The sequence below is a fragment of the Phodopus roborovskii genome, unplaced genomic scaffold (genome assembly GCF_943737965.1).
Source record: "Phodopus roborovskii unplaced genomic scaffold, PHOROB, whole genome shotgun sequence".
Lineage (NCBI taxonomy): Eukaryota > Metazoa > Chordata > Mammalia > Rodentia > Cricetidae > Phodopus > Phodopus roborovskii.
In genome coordinates, this window is record NW_026125894.1 from 236,142 (window position 1) to 262,785 (window position 26,644).

A 26,644-nucleotide genomic window follows, 5' to 3' on the forward strand; every position below is an offset into this window, starting at 1 on the left:
AGAGTCTAAAAGACAGCATCTGATTCCCTGGAGTTGGAGTTACAGGTACAGGCAGTCAGCACCTGATGTAGGTGCTTTCTCTCCAACCTCTGCAGTTCTTTTATCACTATTTTTAAAATTTATACATAAGTACCATGCACACTTTTCTTGTATCCCCATGTCACAATAAAAGCTCCTAAGGGTACTTTTCTAGGTCCTGATCAGGCCTATTGTACCTGCATTATTAGTGGTGCATGTGGTTCCTGAACTGCATTTTCATTTGATACCCAAGGTAGTTCTGAAACCTTTAAGGGACCCATGGTATCTAAAGAATGTCGCCTGAATCTTGCTGATAGAGGCAGGAACCTGAGGATGGGAACGAGAAAAACAAAAGGCCCATGGGTAAGGAGAAAGACATCATGGACAGAAGGATCTGCCCCTTTGACGTGACCTCTGTGTGGTCTGCTAGAGACCCCTAAATCATGGTAAGAAAAAAAATCAAGAAATTGTTTTTATATCCATTGACCTCATCTTAATTGTGATTGGTGATAATTATTTTTCTGGAGGCAAAAAAAAAATCTATGTGCATATAGCCTTCCAGATACTATCTGGATAGAAGATGTGTTTTTTGTTTTTTTGTTTTTGTTTTTTTTTTTTGTTTTTTTTTTTTTTTTTTTGTTTTTTTTTTGCAGATTACCACAAACTCAGATATATATATATAGCTTTGCTGGGGACTGCCTTAGCAAAATTACAGAGACTGGAAGCATCACCAAAAGACATGCATTCTCTTACACTTTTGGAGGCTGTGTGTTTAAGGGTAGGGATTTTTCAGGGTTCGTTTCTCATGGTATCTCTGTGTTTTGCTTATACATGTTGCCGCTTCCCTTTGTTTCACAGACATATGTGATGACTTCTGTCTGTGCCTTTATCTCATTTTAGAAGAGTGCCACACATACTGGGTTCAAGTCTAGCTGGTGGATATCATTTTAACTTCACACTGTGCTGGGAGTTAATGCTTCAGCCTTTCAATTAGAAGAGGGGCACAAATGAGCCCATAACAGTATGGAATCCATACAGTGCTTTTATTTGTTTATTTTGATATGAGCGTCATCATCTTGTGCACTGAGCTGAGCATATCATTGGTGTCTCGGTATATAGCTCATGTTCATTGATTGACTAGCAACTGGCTGAAAATCTTGTTGAGAAAGAAGCTACAGAGTGATGAGTAAAATGGATGAATGCATCTTCAGAGTTGACTGTGGTCGTCTTATGTTTACCAGATTGACAACCCAAATAAGCAATTTTCGATTCTAAATAACCCAGGCATTAAGAATCCAGGAGACACTCATGCACAACATTGTGAAGCATTAAGCTGCTTGAAGCCTGAACTCTTTTAACAGTTTGACATTTCCTTTAAAAGCTGTTGGAATCCCTCTCTCCAGGAAGCCCAGTCAGAAGGAGCTGCGTGTTTTACTTATCCAAGTCTTTGCAGCAATGAATTAAACATGTACTGAAAAGGGAGGTGCCAAATTTCATAGCATCTTCCTCTCCCATGCTGAGTTGCGCATCCCAAGGGCAAGGCCCATCAGCCTCGTCATGGAACAGCGGAGGCAGACAGATTTATTGAAGAGAAAGAAAAAAAGAAAAAGAAAATCCTTTCCTTGGCAAACAAAGAACCTTTGATTTCTCAGCTCATCATCTGAGACAGAGATGCTGAGGTTGTACCTTCAGTTTGCACTGCTCCTGACCTTTGGGGAGCTTGCAGCATGTGGGGACTGGGAATGAGGAAGGAAAGGAGGCAGGCGGTAGATTCTGTTGTCACAAGATGTAGAGAAAAGAGACATGGGCAAATCTAGCTAGACCCTAGAAATAGCTGTGCATTCTGCTTGCTGTACACTTTTCACTTTCCAGATTACCTGCACAAGACTCCCACACCATCAGATCTGTAAAGATTCCCTCACCCGCTGACGCTGACATCTATTGCTTTCATTTCACCCTCACGGCCACCTTGGAAAAGAGAGCTAAGCCAGGCAGTTTTCCCTTGGTTATAGATGATAAACAAGAAGCCCAGAGAAGAGATGTGTATAGCAGGTTGGTGGTAGACCTGAGACTAGAATCCACGATTGTGGCCTCTAAACTTCAGGGCCCTTTGCAGCTTTCCTCTTCCCAGTTTCAGAGGATGGGGTACCCTCTTCTCTAAGGCTTAACACTGTCAGTTCATCATGGACCTAGTTTCCCTTCCTTCCTATCCCTGCTAAATTAGATTCTTCTCTCCTCTCCTTCTGTCCCCTCCCTTCTCCTCCCCTCCCCTCTTTTCCTCTCCCATCCCCCTACCCTTCCCTCCTCCCCTCCCTTCCTCTCTTCCCCTCCCCTTTCCTTTCCCTCCCTCTCTCTTTCCCAACAGGGTTCTTTCTTTTAATATACAAATTCATGCTTCCCTCTAAAAAAATAAAACAAAATTAAAGCAAAACCTCCACTGCTCTCTCTGCCTTCCCAGTGCATTTTCCTCTGCTCATCATCAAATTCTTTTTCAAGAGTATCTGACACTGGCTGCCTACTTATTATTTTTTTTATACAATTTGCGGCCAAGTTCAACCTAATTTAGTTCTCCTATCACTCCATTAAATGGTTTAACTAAAATCACCAGTTATCCATTAACTTTCAACTCTGTGGACCTGGTGTAGTCCTGATCAGATCAACCTGCAATTTTTGATGCTTGTGATCACTCATCTAAAGAAAACAAACAACAATGAAATAAGAAGATAACTTTGCTTTCATGGCCAGTGCTTTCTTGTTACCATCTTATGTCCTTCCCTCTGCCTGTCTTCTCTCCACCTACACACACACACACACACACACACACACACACACACACACACACACACACACACACACACGTGCTCCTGCTGATGATTTTAGCCCACATTCTTTTATTTATTTATTTTTTTCCTGAGGGATCTCTCCCTGGTAACTCTTTTGTTTGGAAAAGCAAATAGCATCACTTGTATTATTCTCAGATGACTGGCCTTCAAACTGAGACCACACAGACAAGAGGTGGCAGCTCTATCAGGTAGTGGAGCTGCTTTGATAATTGGAAAACTGCTCTGTCTTTTTCACAGCCTAGTCGACTCCTTTGTCTGGCTTTGTTTCTTTTGCTCCACTCTCTCGTCTGTTCTTCCCTTTGTACCATCTCCAATTCTCTGTTTACCCACAGATTGCATCCCCCCCTTCTTACTTGAGCTTCAAATGGCCTCAGCCACCCATGTCTCAACTTTCAACAGTCTTCTGACTTAAACTCTGACGGTAAGTAATCTGGTACTTCTGTATTTCTTAGTTCAAAACCCTGAGAGGGATCCTAATTGGCCCAGCTCATCTCTCAACTCTCAAAATCCCAGGTAGGTATCTCCTCTTATATAGCTCGTAGACATCTTCAACTCATATGTCCAAAAGAAGAATTCTCTATTTTTTTTTCAAACTAGCACAACCACCTGAATCCTTGAGTCTTTGGACAGTTTATAGACTGGCTTCCTTTGAACTGGTGACAGACTATATGTTGTTAGTTGAAACAAAAGCAAGTGGGAGGAATAGGGAGAATATATTAAGGAGAGCAAACCATGACTATGTGGGCAGCTGACAGCACATCAGATGAAGCAATTCTCTTAGTGATGCTGTGAACCTAGCAGGCTCTGACAGACATCCCTCTCCAGAGCTCTATAGTCTGAAAACCCCTGCTAGGCATCTCCCATTGTATATTGCATAGGCATGTTCAATTCTCATGTCCATGAGAGAAATTCTCCATTATATTCTGAACTAGAACTTGCTGCTGGATCCTTTGTTGTGGTTGATGAAACCACTATTCTCAAAAATATCTCATTACTTCCACTATTATTCCTATCTGCATATCAAAAGAGCAAAGTGTCATTCTTAATATCTCTATCACTCATATCATTTATCACCATTCATCACAAAGACCTACAGATTTTATCACCTGATTATTTTATTAATTCAATTTTAACCTTTCCTGTTCTAGTTTCAGTCACCATCATCTCTCACTTGAATGGCAGCAACAGCTCCCCTCCCCTGATGTGATGTTGTTTCTGTATAACCCATCTTTCATACCACTGGAAAGTGATAGTGATCTGCATTCATAAAACCATACATGATGTCAGTTTTTGTGTCACATGCCTTTACTCCTATCAGTTGGGGAGTGGAGGCAGGAAGATCTGCTTGAGTTCCAGGCCAACATGTATTTCATACTACTCAAGGCTACCCTGTCTCAAAAAGACACATACATAACTATTCTTTTGTTCTCCTCTAGATGATTTAATAACCTTCCATCAATGACTGGCCAAAGACCAAGCTACTAAAGTGACATACATGGATCTACTCTTCCTTTTGCTACAGCTTGGCAGCTGTTACTTGTCATCTCAATACCAACACTTTATGTTTCTGCTACATAGTAGGGCCTCTCTCTTGCCCCTATATGTTTGCTTAGGCTGCTCCTTCTGCTTAAAATACCTTCTTCTCAGTAATTCTCATAAATACCCTGTGACATGATAAAATTAAAATTCTGTTCTGGCATAATTTCCTTACAGGAACTTTCTTGATGTTCTTCCTTGTTTCTAATTGGAATACACATGTCTGATGGATTGTCATTATATATCCTGATCTTATCTCTACTATTATATTTCTTCCTTATAAGTAGTTGAGCTAGTTTACAGATGGAGCATGTGTTTTCCTCATTTGTATACTTCCGACACCTAGCAGAGGTCCAGTCATACAGTGGTATTAATTTTTTTGAATGCAGATAAAGGAAGTGAAGAGAAAGATGAAGCAATAAAAACAAGGGGATAAATATTAAAGGGATGGAGATAGAAGAGACAAAGAAGGAAAAAGAGACACTGAGAGATGGGGTAAGGGGTGGGAGATAAAGTATAGGTCCCACATTGGGTTGAAATCAACTTTACTATGATGTCATTTAGAGAGACTAGCCAGAGGTCTGGGTCCTTGGTCATCTTCATTTTCTCCCATAAAGGCTGGCAGAATTATGCCAAGTGATGGGCTGAAGAAACCCTTGGAGACAACTAGAAATGCAGGCTAAGAGACAGTCAGCTGGGCACTATTGGCAGCTAGACTTTAAGAGGTTGAGAGCCTGCTAGACTGCTGGAACCAGAGATGGTAGAACCATAAGTTCTTAACAACCATAACCAGGCCACAGGGGCTCACACAAGTGACTGCTTCCAAATGGCTAGGCTTCTCCTTTCACACAAGCTGCTGCTTTCCACACTGTGGGTAGTAGTGCCATTCCCAGAATGAAAGCAGAGCCCTATCAGTCTCAGAAAAAACAGGCAAATGGTAAGCAGCTTTGAAATAAGAGGCTGAAAGGCTAGAAATTACGAGCGCAGAAAGAGGACCTTCTTTTCTAAAGAGGCAGCTGTTCCATCCTCCTGTCCCCACCAAGTCACTTCAGGGCTAGCTTTCATTATTTTGGTCAAGAGTGTCAACAACGTCTCAGTCACCACACTCTGCCTTACTAACTCCCATACATTAGTCAAGACTTCTTCCTTCTACAAAAATCATAGCTTCCATCAGTAGCTGATGGAAAAGAAGCAGACACCCACAGCTAAACACTGAGCCAAACTCCTGGAATCCAGTTACAGAGAGGGAGGAGTGATAATCAAAGGGGTCAAGGCTAGGGAAACTCACAGAGACAGCTGAACTGAGCAAATGGAATGCTCATGGACTCCAGTCTAACAGCTGGGGAACCAGTATAGTACCAAACCAGGCTCTCTGAAAATGGGTGTCAGTTAGGAGGCCTGGGCAGTCTATGGGACCTCTAAGAGTGGAACGAGCATTTATCCCTAGTGCAAGAATGGACTTTGGGAGCCCATTCCCACTGGACGGATACTATTTCAGCCCAGAGACACAGGAGTGCCTAGAGACTTTGATGATCCTCCATGGAAAACCTCACCCTCTCTGGGGAATGGATGGGGTTGGGATGGGGATTGGCAGGGAGGATGGAAAGGAGAGGGAATTGGGATTGATATGTAAAATAAGATTATTTTTAATTTACATAAAATTTATTTAAAAAAGAAATTCACACTGCAGATCTAGAGGTCTCTTTCTAGTTTTGTGTTTTGTTTGTGTGCTTGTTTCTGAAATGAGAGAGAAGGCCTTAATCTAATACCAGGATGGTCTTGAACTTGGGGTTCCCTGACTCTGCCTCAAGTGCTGCAATTATGGGTGTTAGTCATCATGCTAGCATTATAACTTGTTTCCTGAAGTTCTAGGGATAAAACCCAGAGCCCTGCTCTTTATAGTCCAGGGTAGTCAGTATATAGTTTAGAATGTTCTAAAACTTGAGCCAATCTTCTTGTGTCAGCCTCCCAAGTGCTAGAGTTATAGGAGCATACTATCACACCTAGCTCTTCCCACTTTTAACTCTCTCTAGCATGGACAGTTTACCTTTGCCTTTTTGGAAATCGCAATCCTCTGACTACCCGCCCCCCCCCCTCAGGCTCTCCTAAGTGTGGGTCTGATGGGATATTCCTACCACTGACATAATTTTTGCCAGTTTCTCCCCCTAGTGTACTACAGTGGTAAGTACTAGTAAAAGCATCCTTAGAGTCAAGTCTACAGGTCTCCTTTACTATTAGTGGGATTTGGGGGCAAGCTATAGCTTCAGTTTTCACATGCAGAAGTCAGAGAACAACTTCTCTCTTTCCAACACATGGGTCTCAGGTATTGAACTCAGGTTGTCAGGCTTGGCAGATTCTTTAATCCACTGAGCTATCCTGCCAGCCCAGTAGAAAACATTATTGGGAGTAGCCGATTGCTCATCAAACCAGTGATAGTACTGGATGTCGAGTGCAGAAAATGATCAGGGACCAACAGAGGTTATATAGAATGACTACAAACTAGCTTACTCCTCAGGGTACCATTTCACTGTACTCGCATTTGTTTTTTAATGATCCCTCAAGATTTGGAATCTTGAGAAGAGCATTACTTTGGCCAAATGTGTGGCATATGCTCATGCCCTAGTTCCTAGGGAGATAGAAAAGAGAAGAGAATCAGGAAATATCTGCCCATCTGCCTTCACTGATTCACACACACACACACACACACACACACACACACACACACATACACACACACCCATTCACATACAACATGGCACTTGTGTAAACACTCAATGAATAGTAGCTTTCGTATTAAAACTTCATCATCCTTCATGGCTCAACTTAATAACAGCAACAATAAAATCCTTCCACCATTGTAGTGTTCAGTGCCCTTAAATATTGGACATTTCACATGATTCTTCGAAGCATTTTGTCAGACAGAAAGATAATCCAGCTGGGGCAAGGTATATTTGTCCTAGGAATACATAGCTAATAAATGAAAGATTGGAATCTAAGCTTGTTGTCCCTAAAAAGTACAAACTGTAAAATTTATGAAGTAACTCCTATGTAAATATCATTGTTTTGTCCCAGATTCAGATGAGGCAACCAAGGAATGGAGAGATTTAGTATTGTGTGAAGATCATGTAGCTTTTATGCTCTGGATAGAGCCTCTCCTGTTAAGTGTAACAGCCACTTTGGTTTCAGTGCCTAAGCTCTTACCTCCTCCACTCTACTACATTGCCAGCCTTGAATCTTCTTTTATGCAGACTATCTTTCTTTACTGATCACTTTCATCATTCAAATTAGAAGTTATGCTACACACCTGGGTCATCTCTCACCTTAATGAGGTGGATGCATGTCCTTTATATGATGTTATGTTCTTTGAGGGCAGGTTACCATACCCCTTACAGCACCTTTCAGTAACTGTTCAGAAAGTGAATGAGTGAAGCAATAGAAGAATGAAGGAAGGAAAAATGGCAAATTGCTTCAACTATGAAGAAATGGACAGTTAGCCTGAGATAAGAGGAAGAGGATGGTTATGACTCTGATGAAGTGTCTGGGGCTCAGTTTATTAAGGCAGAGATTGTCTGAAGGTAACCCAGGCATCTCAAAGTTGAACTGTGATTGGAGTCTGTGGTGGTTTGAATGACACAGGCCTCCATAGGCTAATATTCTTGACTTTTTGGTCTCCAGTTAGTAAAACTGTCTGGGAAAGAATAGGAGGTGTGGCTTGTTGGAGGGGTGTCAGTTTGGGTGGGTTTTCGGGTTTCAAAAACTCACACCAGGCCCAGTCTTTCTTTCTCTGCCTCCTGTCTGGGGCTATATTCTACCATGATGATTATGGACTCACCCTCTGAAAACTGTAAGCAAGCCCCTAATTAAATGCTTCCTTTTATAAGTTGCCTTGCTCATGGAGTTTCATCACAGTAATAGAGCAAAACAATAACTAAGACAGTCTCTACCTTTGTTTCCTGGAGCTATCATAACAAAATATAACCGACAGAGTAGTTTAAATAATCAAAATTGATTCCTCCTTAATAATGAAAGCTAGCTGTCTAAGATCAAAATGCTGGCAGGGTTAGTTTCCGGCATAGCCTCTCTTCTGACTGGTAAATGGCTGCCCTCTTGCTCTCTCTTTACATGATAATCCCTCTATGCATGGGTGCCCCTGGTGTCTCTTTTGTGTGTCCAATTTTCTTATCTTGTAGGACACCAGAGAAATTGGATTAGAGCTCACCCTAATGGCCTTGTTTTAATTTAACTATCTCCTTAAAGGCCTGATCTTCATATACAGTCACATTTCTGCAATACTGATTGGTTAGGGCTTCAGCATATGAATTTTGGGTTAGCACAATTCATCTAATAACAGACCTTAAGTTGCATTTTCTTTTGGCTTTCTCCCAACTAGGGTAGGAGGGCTATGGGTGTGGAGTGAGTGACCTACAAGTGGCCAAGTGTATATTTTGAGACTGCACTTAAGGTTAAAGAGGACAATGCTGGCACTTTGTACTTCCCTTGCAGATATACACAAGATGAAAGTTGTGCCATCTGGCTTTTAATATTCCACTCGGGTGCTGTCTATTTAGTTAATAAAAGAAAACCCTAATCACTGTCCTTTGCTAAGTGAGCTGTTATAACATCTGTGTGAAACCCCCACATATGAGTAATTAAATCAGCACAGTGTCCTTTGGGTATGAGGCAGGGAAGTCATGGTTACATTCCCAAAGTTCTCCAGCTGTACAATTCATGTCCCAGAGTGATGGTCCATTCAGCAACAGTTTCCTGTGGAATGTGATCGGAACAGAGACAGATACAACACAGTTGTTACCCTTAAGAAGTGCAGGATTCATAAAGCTGATAGTCAGACAAGACCGATAAAGCAGGACCACTGCCATGACAGAATATGGTGCCGGTGACTATGTAAAATTAGAAGAGGCATACCTCAGTCATTTTTGGGAGCAGAGGTGATTCCAGAAGGAAGGGATGATGTAAGAATGTATGCTATAAAGAGAAATAGAAACAAGAGAGTTACAAGTTGGCAGGATGAGGCAGGGAGGTGACCAGATGCTATTAAGTGGAAGACTGTGTTGCATAAGTCCTTAGAGCACCATTAATTCTTGTCATTAATAATGAAAACAGTGTCCTGGAAAGTTGTGTGACTCAATGACTCAAAGGATTTAGCCTCTCAGTTTTGTGGCAAACCTTTAAAAAGTTAGGTTGTAAACATAGACAAGGTCATAAGCCAAGTGCAAAAACAGGAGAGGGCTGTAGCAGGAAAGACGTTTTTTAAGTGGGATTTGGCAGATAAGTTGACATCTCAGATTTCTGCTAAATGTATTTCAACATTCTGCTAGACCCCCAAACAAGACTGGTACATGGATAGATAAAGTGATGCTGTTGGGATGAAAATCTGGAGAATGCCATAACCAGGAACACTAGTAGACTTTAATTGTGCTTACTAAAAACTGAATCTCATATTTTATAAACTAGAACTGACAATTCTTATAAATTCACTTCAGTAGAGGACACCTCTGAGCAAAGCTATAAAAAAGTGTACTGCTATGCCTTTTCAATGCCACTGCACCTAGTACTCTGTATAAGATCTTGTTGTCGTTTTAATTGAGCCTTAAAACAACTCTCTGGCAGGTAGAACAGGTGTAGTGGGATATTCACTTTGTCTCCTTCTGTGGCACTGACAACACCCATTGGGGAGTGGAGCCAGGGGCAGAAGTGACCTGTGGAACTAGGTCTGAGGAGGAGCCTGGGAATGCTCTCTTGCTGGGGGGACATGGAGAGGAGAGCATCTGGTGGAAATTGCTAGTGTTCATCTGTCTAGGTTGTAAATTATTTCTCCCTGAATAAACATCTATTCGGCTTATCTGTTTATCCTGATCCTTATTAAACAGCAATAAACGGGGGCTGCCATTCAGATGAAGAAAACAAGAATCAGAAAAGTCATTACTTCAAATTGAAAGTACCCTGATGTGCATCACTCAAGCTAGAATTCAGGTCCTTTGCGATTTGACCCATGCATTCTTGTAAGCAACAACCCTCCACCATTTCCAGGGGGTTGTATTCCAAGACATTCAGTAGAGGCTTGAAACCATGGAGCGTTCTGAACCATATCTGTGATCCCTGTTAAATCATGACAGTATCCCTGATACCTAAAAAGGCTACTACGTGGCTGTGGCACATCTAAAGAATGCATATGTCACTCAGACTGATGTGTAATTTTAAACATAGTAATGATTTATTTCTGGTATTTTCATTTAATGTTTTCAGTGCACAGGTACCTGTGAATAACTGAAAGTATGGCAAAGGAAACTGTGGTTAGGGGAGAGGGCCTATTATTACATGGAGAAAAGCTAATTTTTAATAACTTTTTACCATCTTCTTTGCGCATGTTTTTCTTGCCTTGATATACTCTGGTCCTTCTATTTACTCTCTAGGAACCTTTGCCTCCCTCTTTTCAGATCTGTCTTGTACAAGTCACAGTCTACTATCTGTACCTAGACGTTTCTTGATCCCAAGAATATTTTCATGCAGAGGAGGTGTTTAAGGTTCTATCCCAGTGCAGTGGAAGGGTTAATGGGTGAAACTTCCATCAACAAATGGAGAAGGTATCTCTCCCATGTGTGCCCTTGGTCTTCTTTCTGTTCTGAGATCTGTTTGCTTTCTCTGTGTCCTCACAACCAGACTTGAAATCAAAGTTGTAAAGCACACCACGTCAGTGGCTGTAATGAAACTGCTTTAAATCTCTGTTTGAAGTGTTTATTTATATTATATTCCAAATGTTCTGTTTGGGATGCCAAAGCTTTTTCCAGTAGCAACGAGCCACTGGAGAAATAAGCACTAAGTGCAAATCAAACTAGATCAGCCACCAGCCTGATTCAACATCATTGGTCAGGACATAAATCCAAAGTAAAGTGGAAAAGGAGTGCCTTCTAATTAGGAAGTGTGGCATTAGAAACCCTCTCCATCAGTGTGTTTCTGTCTTCTGTGATTTCTTCTGTGTAGTAAAGGAAAAAATTGCCAGAAAATGTGAAGATGAAGAAGCAAATTATAGGCTGGCATGGTGGTCCATGACTGTAGTTCTAGCACCTGGGAGGTAGAGGCAGGAGGATCGGGGGTCCAGGGTCATCCTTGGTTGTATAGCAAGTTCCAAGCCATCTGGAGCTACACAACACATTGTCTCAAAGGCCTTCTCTCTCTCCCCCTCAAAGCAAGCAAATTGCAGCCACCCCGTGCCTGTAATCTTATTTGTGCAATCTGTCCCTGGACCCCTATCGGAATCATCTCAAGTGGTGTGGGGAGGGTCTGAGAATGTGCATTTGTGACATAGTCCCCCAGGTGGTGCAGGTGCTATTGGTCTGGTGTAAACATGTTGAGAACCATAGCCTTAAGGGCTGTGCTGAAAAGGCATGAAGGTCAAGGGTCTCTGGATCCAGAGGCAAGGAGGAGGTCCTAGCCAGCCACAGGCAGGGCTCAGCTGCCTCTTCCTGGGTCTCAGTAGCTACAAAGTGAACAAACTAAATCCAAGGCCTCATGGCAAAAGCCCTGCCCTTTCTGGTGTTTTTGTTGTTGCTGTTTTATGGGTTTTTTTAACCCCTGCTGTCATGTCTTGCTCTTCCTACATGAGAGTGTGGAGGGAACTGAGGCACTAATTATCCCCAGAGTCAGTGAACTATGCTGAGCCCTGAGTTCCAGAGCAGTGGCAATTGGGAATGACCTAGAGCAACTCAGCCTGCTGGCCCCACACCTGGTGGATGAGAATGCACTTCCTTGAAATGCCCAAGTGATGCTGACTAAGGTTTCCTGACAGTAATCTGTGTTCTGTGGGGCCTGTGCCAAAAAGAGACAGGCAGACCAGGGGCAGCTTGAGCATATACTGGGCATTTTGTTGTCATGGGGAGGATTTTGGAGTGGCTTCATTTTTCTAGAGTTATGAGTCAGCAAGAGCTATTCCAACTTACATCCAGCATGTCTTCTTCATTGAAAACTAGTTGTCAAACCATTGTTTGGATGATGTAGTGGTGTTTAGAGAAGAGAACTAAGAGTTACTGTTAGGTCTCAAACCCAGGATAAAAGGCTAAGTGGGGGGGGTTATTTAACACATAAAAGTAGACCTGACCACCAGGTTCTCCCAGCATCCCTAGGTCCCTACTTGTTACTGGGCATGGCTGGCACCCCCTGCCATCTCTACCCTGAACTCTGCACTCCAGAGCCTGGGCTGCACTTCCGCCAGAAGCTCCTCCCTCTCTAATCTAGTTTTTGGTTATCTGACTCCTTTTCACCGTTTGTCCTCTTTGCTGCACCTGGTCCTCCTCTATCCCCTTTCCCCTCTCTCCTCAATGGCTCAGGGTCATGTTCACTCTGGACTCTCCCAGATGTCCCTGCCTCTGGCTATGCTCTCCCTTTTATCTACAATCAACATTCTCCTCCACCATACCTAGGAGCAATCATGCCCTTCCTTTTTCATTAAACCTCCCCCCCCTTTTTTTTTTAATTCATTCACTCAATTCTATGAAACTTTGCAGGGGGCATTTACCCAATATTACCTCATTTGCTCCTCCAAAAAACCCTGTGGGGAAGACATCAATAACCATTTCTTGTGACAAACAGTCTCAGAGAATTGAAGTCAGCCAGCTGCTTGCCCATTGCCCTACTGCTTCTCAAAGCTGGACCTGGATTCCAGCTGAGGTCTGGCTCCAAAGCCCTTCTCCCACACCTGCTCAGAAGTGCAGAAAACACATGTTTTTGTTTGAAAGAACAGGGGGAAAGAAGGGAGATTTCAGGGAAAACATGATGGGAACAGACTCTTCATCCTATAGCGTATGCAATGAAGTTTGAGGCTGAAGGGAGGAGATAACACTGTGTTCAGAGTGCACCCCTTTCTCCTTGCGTTCTCCTACTTATAAAGCTCTGGCTCAGTCTATTCTCCTGGGAACACAGCATGTGGCAAGTCCCTAATCTCACAGGCTAATTCAGGGGAAGAGCAGGGACAGGAACTCACAGCTTTTCAACCAAACCTGGCAGGTCATTCAGTTTGCTACCTCTAGGGTTTTAGCATGTCCGTTCACAAAGTGGGGCTACAAGACTTTAGAGAGTGGGTCAAATACCTTTGTGTGTGGCTCTTCAGGGCAGTCCTCTCAGCTTTTGACCCTAAGAGTTGGACAGCTGTAAATGGCAAAGGTTCTGGTGATGGTTCAGAGTTTACAGCCCAAGGCCTTGGAGCAGGAGGAAGCTGGTCTTTATGCCTATAGCTTTGCTCCGGGTCAGTAGCTAGGAGAGATTCTCCAGAGCTCAGCCACATGCTACAGAAGCACTTCCTGGTCCCAACAGAGCAGCAAACTGAGGCTTTCACCAGGCAACCCTTTCTCCAGAATTCATCTTCCTTAAGCCCAGGCTTTGGGTTTTTATTTTCATTTTGTTTTGGTGGAGGGGATAGTAAATCTCATACTATGGCTTCAATTTTTTTTTTATAAAAAAGTATTGTATGCACATAAGTGTTTTGCCTCCATGTATGTTTGTGTACCTCTTGTGTGTCTGGTGCCCATGGAGGCTAGAAGAACACACTGAGTCTCCTTGAACTGGAGTTACAGATGATTGTGGATGCTGGGAATCGAACCTGGGCCCTCTCTGACAGTATCCAGCATTCTTAAATGTAGAACCCTCTCTCCAGCCCCAAATTATGGCTTTCCCCCTTTTCAACTCCTCGCTTATCCTAAACTTCCTCTAGCTCATGGCTTCCCTCTCCCTAGCTACTCATTTTCCTTATAATCGTGTTATTCTTGCTTTGTTTTCTCTATGTTCTGTCTCGCTTCTCCCTGTTTTCTATCCTCTGTTATTATCCACTCTCTTGCAGATAGCCCTGGCCACTTCTAATCTGTTGGCCATGGTCATTCTACTCTTTTCTCCCTCCACTCTTCACTCTGGACTCTTTCAGATGCCTCTCTCTCTCTCTCTCTCTCTCTCTCTCTCTCTCTCTCTCTCTCTCTCTCTCTCTCTCTCATTTCTACAATGAAAACCTTCCCCTTAACCATACCATGTAGAGGTCTTGTTGTCAGCTTATGAAGTTATAAGCCACCATGTATCAGTTAGGCACTGAACCAAGGTTATCTATAAGAGCACCAAATGCTCTTATCTACTGAATCTCATCTCTCTAGCCTACTCCACTTTTATATAACTCATTGAATCTAGTTTGTGCTGCCCTCATACTCAAGGGGGTGGGACTATCCATTGGAGTGTTGTGGAATGTTTGGGCCACACCCTAAAAGAAAACTGACTCCCCCTCCTCCAGAAGCCATCACTTGGCAAAAGATCCTCAGCTAGGGGTGAAGCTTTATGAGCTCCTCATCTCTGTCCAGGAAGTTGACTGGCTTAATTTTGGTCAGGAAACCACAGCTGTTTTGAGTTCATGAGTGCAATGGTTACTGCCTGATCTTGAAGACACTGTTTAACTTCAATCCTCCCTGACCTCTGACTCTTACAATCTTTCCACTCGTCCTTTTGCAATGATCTTTGAGCCTTAGGGGAGGGAGTATGATATAAATATCTCATTTGTGGTTGAAAATTCCACAGACTTAGTCTCTGCACTATGCCTACTTGTGAATTTCTGTTATAAGGATCATGCACTGCATGAAGAAACTTTGTTGATGAAATCTGAACTGCACTAATGTGTGAGTGTAGAAAAATACAGATTAAGAAGGGAGTCTGCTACTTTGTCCATTTAGAAAAGTAATAAAAGTAGGTTCATTTCTATGTCCTATATGAGCTTCCCAACTACATGTTTGGTCATATTTACAGTATCAGTCATACATTTCCCTGGAGAAGGAAATTAAATCAACCCAAAAGCTGTTAGTTACTCTAATAACATTCATGCCACTATTGCACTCATGGGTATATCTTGCCATGCCGGTAGTTATTATAACGTACCATGCTCACATTTGGGTAAGACTGTTGATGACCTCCTCCTCTCTATGAAAGCTAGCCAGTACAGTAGAAGATTCCTGGCCACCACTAATCTGATTTCTCCAAATCCTACAACCGAAGTATGTGGTACCTTCAGCAATAGGGTCTTACCATCAAGTTTTGATGAGCAACCAAGAGCAATGGCTATAGCCTATAATGTTTTATTGGGATCTCTGGGACCCCCTAGTCAAAAAGTTAGTGGATGTATCCCACAACTGGCACTGGACTTTTTATTTGGAAACATGTCTTCTGGGGGGGGGGGTAACATTCTCCTTTATGTACTACAAGTAAACTCTTCTATATGAACATGTGTGAGTGTGTGTGTGTGTGTGTGTGTGTGTGTGTGTGTGTAGCTTGTGAAATAGATTTCCATATGGATTTTCAAACATCTTTAGTGTTGGTTATTCCTTCCTCTGCTCTGATCTCCTTGCCCCCTCCCCACTTAAACTTCCCTTCCCACTGTTATCCTTCATATCACACTTCCTTAATATATTTTCCCCTCCCCCGAAATGGTCTCTTTCTAATTTCCTGAATTCTTTATGTTCCCCCAGATTAAACACACACTACACACACACACACACACACACACACACACACACACACACACACTCCCCTAAATGTTTAATGTTAAGATCTAATTGAGAGAGAACATGCAGCCTTTGTCCTGGGTCTGTGTTAACCTCACTCAGTACATTTCCAGTTCCATCTATTTACCTGCAAATTTCATAATTTCACTTTTCTTCATGGCTAAATAAAATTCCATAATGTACAGGTACCAGATGTCCTAACTACTGTGAATAGAGCATCTATGAAAATAAATGTGCAAAGCACCCATTGTTTAAAATCACCATGTTTAAGATTTATCTCCTTGCCATGTGGTGGTGGTGCACTCCTTTAGTCACAGCACTTGGGAGGCAGAGGCAGGTGGATCTTATGAGTCAAAACCAGCCTGGTCTGCAAAATGAGCTCCAGGACAGCCAGGACTGTTATACAGAGAAACCCTGTCTAGAAAACAAAATCAAAAAAAGAATTACCTCCCTTTGACTCATTCCTATCTAATTTCTTATTCCAAGGCAATCATAATCTGAAGTTAGTTTATCAATCCTAGGGTACAAAAGCCTTTTTTAAATCTCTATTCATCTATATTCATCAATATTGAAGTGCAAAAACTCAACTTCCTTGCAAATCATCCTTATTATCCATTGACTCTTAATTTCGTAGTTGTTTCTTGTCAACTTTGCATCTTGCAGTTTTTTTACTCTATCATTACTGGAGGACTCACTTTTTGAATGTTTATTTTGCTCTAAAGGAGAAATAAAAAAAACAGTTAAAATAGTAAAGAGTCCAAATGCAAGTCTATTTGCTCTGTCTCTGTGACCTTAAACACTCACCTCCCTTCTGTGGGTTTCTTTCATGAATCTGTAAGATGGGGCAACATCAGATTGCTATGAGATCTGGAAAGATTGGAGTTCATCAATCCCAAGTATGCAAAGTCATCATCAATGTAGAACCCACAACCACCACAAGTTTTGGAACTCAGAACACCACTTGGTGTACTTGAGCTTATTTGGCTGGTTTATTGATTATATAGTATTGTCTGATTTGCTGGCTTTGCTCCATGTACACAAATAAGACTCATCTTCTCAGAAAAACTGTGTGTGTACTCAGAGAAAAAAAAGTGAGACACACAAAATAACAATATATTTATCATAAGAACCAAGACTATTTGTGACAGCAGGGGTCAGATATTATTAATAATTGTACCAGACCTTAGCATAAGCTAGGGCAGTCCCTGGGAAAACAGGACATGTGGTCACCCTTATATATGTACCTTCAGAATCTTTCCCAAATCATATCCTAAGTAGAGAATAGGGACTTGCTCAGTCAATACTTGTGGAGCAGAATGGAAGAACTGGCAGGCTCAAAAGTCAGCAAACATGGCTAATCTCATATAGCTCATCCCTTCCTCCCTGTGTGTCTTGTACACCCTTCTCCTTATTCAGCACTAATGTCACCCCCAAATGGCACATTCATCATCCCAAATTAGCTATTATTAAAGTCATCCATTTGCAGGGCTGCAGCTAAAATGAATTGTGTTATTATTTCAGTTACGGCAATGAATGGCTGAGCATCAAAAGCCATTTTGATTTTGCAGCAAGAAGGCAATCAATTATTGTGTCTTGCCAGCTTGTCCAAAGCTCCATCCAGCTTGCTGTTAGTGAGAACAAACCTTCCTTCCTACTGACACCCCTTGCTATACAAACACACACACACACTCCAGGCCTCAGGCACTGGAGAACTCAGGACAGTTCCCTTCTCACAGTCTTGTTGAGCACTTTCTCATGACCTGAGGTACCATTTTTATTTGGTTCAGTTTTATTTTGTGAGACAAGGTCTTACTATGTAGCTCAGGCTGGTCTTGAACTCACTATGTAACCAGGAACTTGTGACCTTCCTTCCTCTGCCTCTTGAGTGTTGATATTACAGGATTATGGCATCATTTGTAGCTTGGATGTATCTTCCTGACTTTGAACATTAGGATACTCCTCCCGACTCACCGTGTCCCCTCTCTCCTACTCCGGCTTCCTATATTCTGGGACATTGGGCCAATCTGGATTGCAATCTTGGTTCTGTCCTCTCCACTGCTCAGCTACCTGCCCTCCAGATTGGTCTTGTCAAGTTGTGAGGTCTTGTGCCCCAGCACCCTCATTTCTGACCTCTCTGTTTTAAATAACTGATTTTTCTGGAGCAAAAGCACACAACAACAAAACAAAACAAACAAACCCCCACATGCCTAGTGCTGCCCCCAGCCCCAGAAATCTGTTGTATAAGAAAGGCTTGAGATAGTTCATCTCCCATAAAGCATTTGTATCTTAGCAGAATTTGTACCGCTTTATCTCCAAACAGTGGATTTAGGTCCCCAGAACACAGCACTGTAGATGAGAAGGCAGAAGCGAAGGTAGAGACTGCATCCACAGGGGCCTGGAGGATGGATCGATCAGCAGGCCCTTTCAGTGCAGGCAATTATGACGATGCTGCTGAGAATGACAGCGGCGCCTGCCTTTTCACTGTTTATACCATGTTAGCAGTTCAGCCTGTTCCAACTCCTGTGATGCTTCTCCTCCAACTAGTGGGAAGATTATGTGAGCTAAGGTGTTATGATCCTGCAATGTGTATTTCCTGAGGGCTGCATGGGGTGAGGTGCTGGAAGCCCTGCTGCCCCCACCCCCATCACATCCCACTGCAGCTGTACTCCTAGTCAGAGCAATACATCTGCTTGTAACCTGCTTTGTTTTCGAAGTCAAGACTGGAAGTAAAATAGCAAACATGCGCATGGTAGAGTCAATTCCCCAGGCCTCTTTCCACACCAGCAGGTAGAGGGTGACCAGGGCCGTTTTAATTAGCTGAAATTAAGTTCTGTCAGCTGGATAATGTCCCCATGGGCCACCAGTATAGAATCTATTCAATTGTACCCAGTGACAGAATTTACAAAATCCCTGACATTTCTTTCAAGCCCCCAAAACAGACTGTCAGCCTATGGCTCTCTGGGCATCATCTCACCAATACTTTCTCCTTCCCTCCCCCTTGATGACATTTTCTGAGGAGATTCTTATATGATGTTTGGATTGCTTCTAGACACATGAGATCATGAAGCAATTTATAGAGATTATTGTTGTTATTTGTATTTTTTTAAGGGGCTGAAGAGATTGCCCAATGGTTAAGAGCACTGGCTACTCTTCCAGAGGACTTTGGTTTCAATCTCTGTATCTACAAGGCAGCTCAAAACTATCTGTAACTTCTGATCTTGGAGATCTGACATCCTTTCCTGGCCATCAAACTTGTGATGCACAGATACACACGAAGGCAAAACACCCATACCCATAGAATAAAAATAAATAAATCTCTAAACTTTAAAAAATATCTCAATCCCCTTCTTGGTAATAGCAAGAAGAGGAATGTTACACCATATTTTCCCATTTACAGACAAGATAACAAATATGATAAATAAGCAACTTTTCAAAATCATATGGAAAATCAGATAATGCATTGGAATAATAAATACAACCTAATAATTTTGGGTTTGATTCTTCATCTGCAAGGAATCTCTGAATATTGATTGGGTCAAGAAGATCGAAAGGTTACTTATGACCCTGCAAGTGTCCTACCAAGTAAGATTCAAGTTAATTTTTCATTCTAATCTCTTTTCTACCAACAAATTAAAAAATACAAATACAAAAACCACTCCTCTAAATTGTCTTCTTTTTTTCATAATATAACAGGTATCTCAGATATTTTAAAACTAAAGATGGGCCAAAATATATACAACCTGTAGTTTGACCATATACAGTTAACTACTGTATAATGGTACATTTCATTTTGGTTCTTTTTTTTTTCTTTGTGTGTGTGCATCTGTATTTTATACTTTATATATATTCATTATTTATAATATATTTACTGTATATTATATCATATGTGCTACATTGCATACTGCATTTCCTTCATTCTAATCTTCCTATCTAAAGTTAGTATACATCTCATAATGGCTGTCAAATGTGACCAGAAAATTACAAAGTAGTGGAATCTATTTGATATTATTGTCATTGCTTGTAGGTATGCAGACTTAACTGTACTGAGAGGGAATCTGCCCATCTTATTGTCACTTCAATGGAGTTATTTGAGTTGGTAGGTCTACTCAAGATTAAATTTTTAACTTAAATGTATCTTTCTCCCTAATTTCCATCCATACTATCATCCATACTATGATGCATCATTGAAATGAAAAATGATTGTGTCTATGGAAGATTTCTTGTCATACACCAGAGAATGCAATGAAATGCAGTAGAAATTGTCAACTCTCTTGGAATATGGCATAAAAATTTCAAAGCCAGGAAAGGTTGGTGTGACCCCTGCATGCACTGTGACTTAGTACCATTCAAGCACCTAATATTTATTTGTCAGAAGCCTCTGGATGATGTTCAAGAATAACAGACTGATTTACTAATATAACTGAATAATAATAAAAAAAAGACAAAGGAAAGAAAATAAACTACGAGTGAGTTAAACCGAACTGGGATTCTACTGCATGCTTTGATATAATTTTGTCATATCATCACAAGTCAGAGTTATGAGAAGCAGCCACATACCACCTCAGTGAAGTGAATCAATTCTGAAAAAATTTTTTTCAACCCTAAGATGTGAAGAAAACTTAAGACTCTACCTTTAGTGGTGTTGCTGAAGAAGAAAGTGGAATGTAATAATATGTATGTATGTATATATATATATATATATATATATATAATATATATATACAAATATATGTTACTATCAGCAGAATAAAACTTGGATACATTAAATATTTTTATGTTGTGTGGTTGTGGTACACACCTTTAATCCTAGCAATCAGGAGGCAGAAGGAGGCAGTTTTCTATGAATTCAAGGCCAGCCTGGTCTACAAATCGCGTTTCAGGAAAGCCAAGGGTACACAGAAAAACCCTGTCTCAAAAAAAAAAAAAAAAAAAGCTTTGGATACACCCCCACGCTTCACAATCTCTATCATAGTTGGATTAAAAAAATAATCAAGGCCCTAACATTGCATTGTGACTTTAATTCAACATTATAATGTGAGCATTTTCAGAGCCATGGGATATTTAAAAAGATTAGATTGCTGTATTGAAAACTTGCTTTTCAGAAAGGTTGTGCCAATCGACAATCTCATTTACAGTTAATGAAAGTGCACCCCATTCAATATATGGGTTTATTCATTAAAATTACCCTTTTGCTCCTCTGACAGGCAAAAAATATTATCTCATCTTTATTAACAATTTATTGATTGCTATCAAGGGTAAGTGTTTAAAATTTTAATTCTTGGTCATTTGTATGTATTGTGTACAATTTAGCAGGCCATGTTTTTGATTATTTGTCTATTGTATCCTCAGGATGCATCGTATTTGTCTATAATAATGCACTAAACACTGTAGATGGCCTACCATTTACTCACTTGGCCCACTTCCTACATCAGTTTCCATCACCACCACACTCTCCCATTTCAAGAGGTTAGACTCTGTTCTTTTGCTGAGGGTTTTTCTAACCAACTCAAGGTTTTTGAGTTACAACCAGTTACAACTTGGAAGTGTAAGAATGTCAGTGTCACACCACCCCAAGGGCTGAGGACTGACCGTCAAATACTGGGAATGGAACTCTAAGTACCATAAACTCTCCATCATTCCATGGAATGATTCTAATATTTCAACACAGATTCTCAGCATGCATGGTAGGTCCGAGTCTCACTTGCCCACAGGCTAACCCACTCATCAACACATCCATCATTAACTCCCCCATTTTGTTTCAGTTTCCCTGTTTCCTTCTTGTGCTTCAGAGGTTACATCCCAACAATATCTACTTGTGTCTAAATCTTTTACTTAGAGTCTGCTTTTGAGAGTTGAAAGTACAAAAAAAAAAAAAAAAAAAAAAAAAAAAAAAAAAAGAAGAAGAAGAAGAAGAAGAAGAAAAGAAAGAAACATGTTTTTTGGTTTTTTTGTCCACTCAACACTTTTTGTCATTTTTTAATTTATTTTACATACCAACATCTCCTTCTGTTCCCTTCCCCTGCCTCTCTTCTATACTCCCCTCATCCACTCTTCCTCCATCTCCATTCAGTTGGGGTGAGGCCTCCCATGGAAATCAACAAAGCCTGACATCACAAGTTGAGGCAGAACCAAGCTCCCCCAGCCCCTGCATCAAGGCTGAATAAGGCATCCCACCATAGGGAATGAGTTCCAAGGAGCCAGCTCATGCATCTGGGACAGGTCCTGGTCCTACTGCTAGGGGCTCCACAAAAGACAAAGCTACACAACTGTCACACACATGTAGAGGGCCTAAATCAGTCCCATGCCAACTCTCTAGCTTCTGGTCTAGAGTCTGAGCTCCCACAAGCTCAGGTTAGCTGTCTCTGTGGGTTTTCCCTGTCACAATATTGACCATCTTTGCTTATATAATCCCCCTACCCTCTCTTCAACTGGACGAGCTCCGCCTAGTGCTTGGCTGTGAATCTCTGCATCTGCTTCTATCAGATACTGGATTGATAAAGACTCTCTGATGACAATTAAGGTCGTCACTAATCTCATTACAGGGGAGGGCCAGTTCTGGTACCATCTCCACTATTACTAGGAGTCTTAGCTGGAGTCATCTTTGTAGGTTCCTGGGAGTTTCCCTAATACCAGGTTTCTCCCTAACTCCATAATGGCTCCCTCTATCAAGATATTTCTTTCGTTACTCTCCCCCTCCATCCTGACCCCAACTTGACCATCCTGATACCTCATGTTCATTCCACTCACCTTTTAAAGGCAATATTCATCCTCTCTCAAATTTAACTGTCTAATTCAGATATATTGGAAAATGCTCTGAAAAGTGACCATTATCCCTCCAGTAAAGTTGGAGCAGAGGCTTTGGCAATACTGAGGCTTCATTCATCTGGGGAATGCTAGTTGACTCCTGGAAATTTTGAAGGAGATTGCCAGTCTCTCAATATGGAAATAAAAATGAAGTTCTGAGTTGTAAGGCTAAAGAGCAGAGCCTGAACCAAGTACATTTAATAAAATAGGCTCATATGTCTGTTTGATATATAGAGACCTGTTTTTATGTTTGCATTCATATACTTGCACTTTGTCTATTGTCAAGATATATATATGGAATCTCTGAATGTATACACATCATTGCCAGTTTATTAATTTAAAATGAGAAATGAAATTTTTGAGCAGGCCAAAATGCTTAAATAGTCAGGTCAGTGTGCTCTTTCCTTGTAGGCAAGTTGTGTGGTGAGCCAAGTAAATTATGTACAGATTGCTTGGTGAGCATAAAGTCAGAACAGGGAGAATTAGTTGTTCTTAAGAATGGCCTCTCAGCTTAGGTAACTTAAAGCACTCTCATCAACTTCAAGGCCAGCCTTGCCAAGAAACCCATAATGTTGAGTTCACTTAGCCAAGATCATTCTGTTGGATGGAGTTTGGCTTGTAACTTTGCATTTAGCTGGCCAACTACTTTCTATTCATTGCAAGCACTCTATAATACAATTAATTTGGTCTCTATTTACAAAATCACAACTGCATTGCAATCCTGTCTCTCCAGATTTGCCTTAGCTCACCTTGAGTAGAGTTGTGAGGGTCCTCAAAACTTCCAGTCACACATACCCAAAGTTGTGGTTAATGTACATAAAAAAGTAAGTCTCCAAAAACTGGTAACAGTTAACTCTTGACTTTGTTCCCTTTCTATGAGATGGAAGTGTTATACAGTTGTCATCTTCCTTTAAAGATGGATGGAAATTACTTTCAACTTGACAGAGATCTTTCTTTTCCAACTTTGCCTACTAGCATCGTCCTCCCATGCTCTAGTACACTTGCCATCTCCAGAATTTCCCCTGTTCTCTTTCTTCCATACTTCACAATGCTAGAATATCTTCCTTCCCTTACTTCTTAATGGAGACACAACTTAATGGCCATCTCACCTCACCTAATGTTCCAACACCAAAAAAAAGGGATTTTTTTTTTTTTTGCTTTCATGCTTCTACAGCACTTAATTCAACTGTCACAGCACCTACCCAATTTCAGTCTCATCACTAACATGTTTGTTCCCCACTAAACTATGGATTCTCAAGGCCAGAGGCTGTAGCCTTATTTACTTTTCTCTGAGATTAGCATAGTACCTTATTGTCAATAAATGTGTGAATACGTGAATTACCCGAAGTTCTGGAGACAAATATCCAGGAACTGTCACTAAAAACAACAACAAAATCCCTGTGGTCTTGACATTTAGTCAAGCTTAAAGTTAGCTAATGTTTGATTGATTGATTGATACATTCATTCGTTCATTCAATAAATATTTGTTGAGTACCTACAAATGGCCAAACATTGGTAACCAAGTAATTAGCAATGTGCATTAGACCACTACGTTGATGAAGTTTACATTCTCCTCTGCTAAACAGTCAAGAAGCACACAATAAAAACAATTCCTAGTTGTAGCAACTGTTACAAAGAAAATGAAACAGGATAACATCAAAGTAAGAGTCTGGAGTCAAAAGGTATTTTCAATTTTGGATTGCATAGTCAGGAAAAGACTTTTTAAAAGAACAGCATTTGGTATGCTATGTAAATAATGAGAAGAAGCCAGCCATAAAAGGATCTGAGAACGCACTATGCAGAAAAGCCCAAGTACGAAGCAGATACTGGGCATGGCCTAAGTCAAGTGAGGTAAAAATGGGTTCAGGGTGCTGAGAACACCAAGTTCTGTGCATCTGAGGAATTTGGAAATGCTGGAGGCATGGTGCAAGGTGAGATCAGAAAGGTAGGCAGAGTCAGGGCAAGTCCCTGGATCCTCTTCAGTTTACAACAGAAAGACCCTGGAGGGTTTTCAGTAGGAGTGTGATCAGTTTTGATTTATGTTTTTCAAAGCTCATTAGATGGTTACAAACTTGTAAACCAGAATTCCTATCAGTAACACAAATTGAAAGCTATCACCCATTTCTGCTACTGTGGCAACAGTCAGGGTTGTGAGACACTAATACACAAAGAACAAAGATTGCAGCATATCTCCCAGAAAGGCTTGCACTCCATTCCAGGAGGCCATGGAAACCACGCCCCTTTAAAAAGAGGCCTTTAACCTAAAGTATGAAGCCCGATCCCAGATGGATACTTAAAAATAGGGGCGGGAAGAGGAGCAGTCCACAAATGGACTAGAATCGTTTTTCAGAACTAAGGTATAATTAACTTTCTGCTCACTTCTACTGGCCAACAATCTATGCTGAAAATTCTCTTTCAACTGCCCAAGATTTGGGAGTTTGGAAGAGAAAAGACTATGCAGAAAGATGTCCACAGTGTATCTCCTTTTCCCTCTCTAAAAGTCACAACAGAAAAACCAGTCCAGCAACTTGGTCTTATTCTTCACGTTTCTCCACCAGGCACGACTTGGACAAGCCTGTGCATCCTATGAGGCTACATGGGAGTTTTCTTAAATAAAACTTAGGAATGATGGGAATGGAGTCCTATTGGAACACTGCTTTTAGTGTTAACGATTTTTGCTTGGAGTAAACCAAAATGACAGTTTTCTTCTGAAACGAAAGCAGGACAGGATAACATCACCAAAGAGGGAGAATGCTGGAGAGAGCCAGGTATGGAGACAGTGTGCCCCCACCCCAACCCCTGGCCCCAGAGGGGGCAGGTGCATTGGATGAGTAAAGGGGCTAAGGACATGTAGACTTTAGACTGTGGATAAAGGGAAGCAAGCCCTGAAAAATAAGAGTTTGAAAACAATAATTAGGAGACCTAGGGTACGTGCTGAAAAATGCCAGGAATCTATGGTAATAGGTTGTAAAAACATGCACTGGTGATACTTGTATGATATGTTTCCCAACTTTATGTTGGGAAAAAAAAGCAAAACGGCCATGCTTGGGGCTGCCTTCTAAAAGCAGGGGGATATTAATATTTTACCCCTCCAAAGACACTTAGAATTCAGGATGCTGCCAGGCAGTGGTGGCACATGCCTTTAATTCCTGTCTTGAGACCCTCCCCCGCCAAAAAAAAATAATTCATTATGATGCTGGGCAAAGAGTTTAGGGTGTACCGGGAAAGATGAGGGACTGGTTTAACACTCATTTCTTTACCAGATACACAAAATGAAGCCACCATTCAGGCTGTGAATGCAATTAAAATGTTAGGTGAAGGAACTGAAGTTACTTTTTAGGGGAGTGAAGTCAACTTACCAGAGTTTGGCCACATGATTAAATTCATCACACAAGGACCTTAACCTGTAATCTAGCATCTATCTGAAGTTTTAAAAAAGGACCTCCTGGAAAGAGGTTCTGCTGGTCCCCCAAGCGAAAAGGAGCCCCAAGAAGAGGGCAGGAAGAGAGCAGAATGTAGAAGCTACATGCTGTGAGTAAAATGGTCTACCTAGTGAGAAGCTAATGGCAGTGTGTGGGAAGGGCTGATTAATGAACTGAATTGTATGGAAGGACATAATTATAAGTGCCCCACAATTCTATCACAGTAGCTACAGTGGGGACAGCCATCTCCTTCTTAGCCCTTGAGCACCTGAAGCAAAGCAAGCTTGCACATGGTGCTCCTTCCCCTCTATATAGGAAACCATCCTCCCCAATTGTCTGAAGATAATTTCAGATGAACCTGAGCTGTACTCACTCTACTGTCCGAATCCAGATACTGGTGGCTTGAAGGGCCAAAGGACAGAACAATGACCTTCATGTGAAGAGACCATTTTGGAAGCTATGGGTGGACTGGCCAGGCATT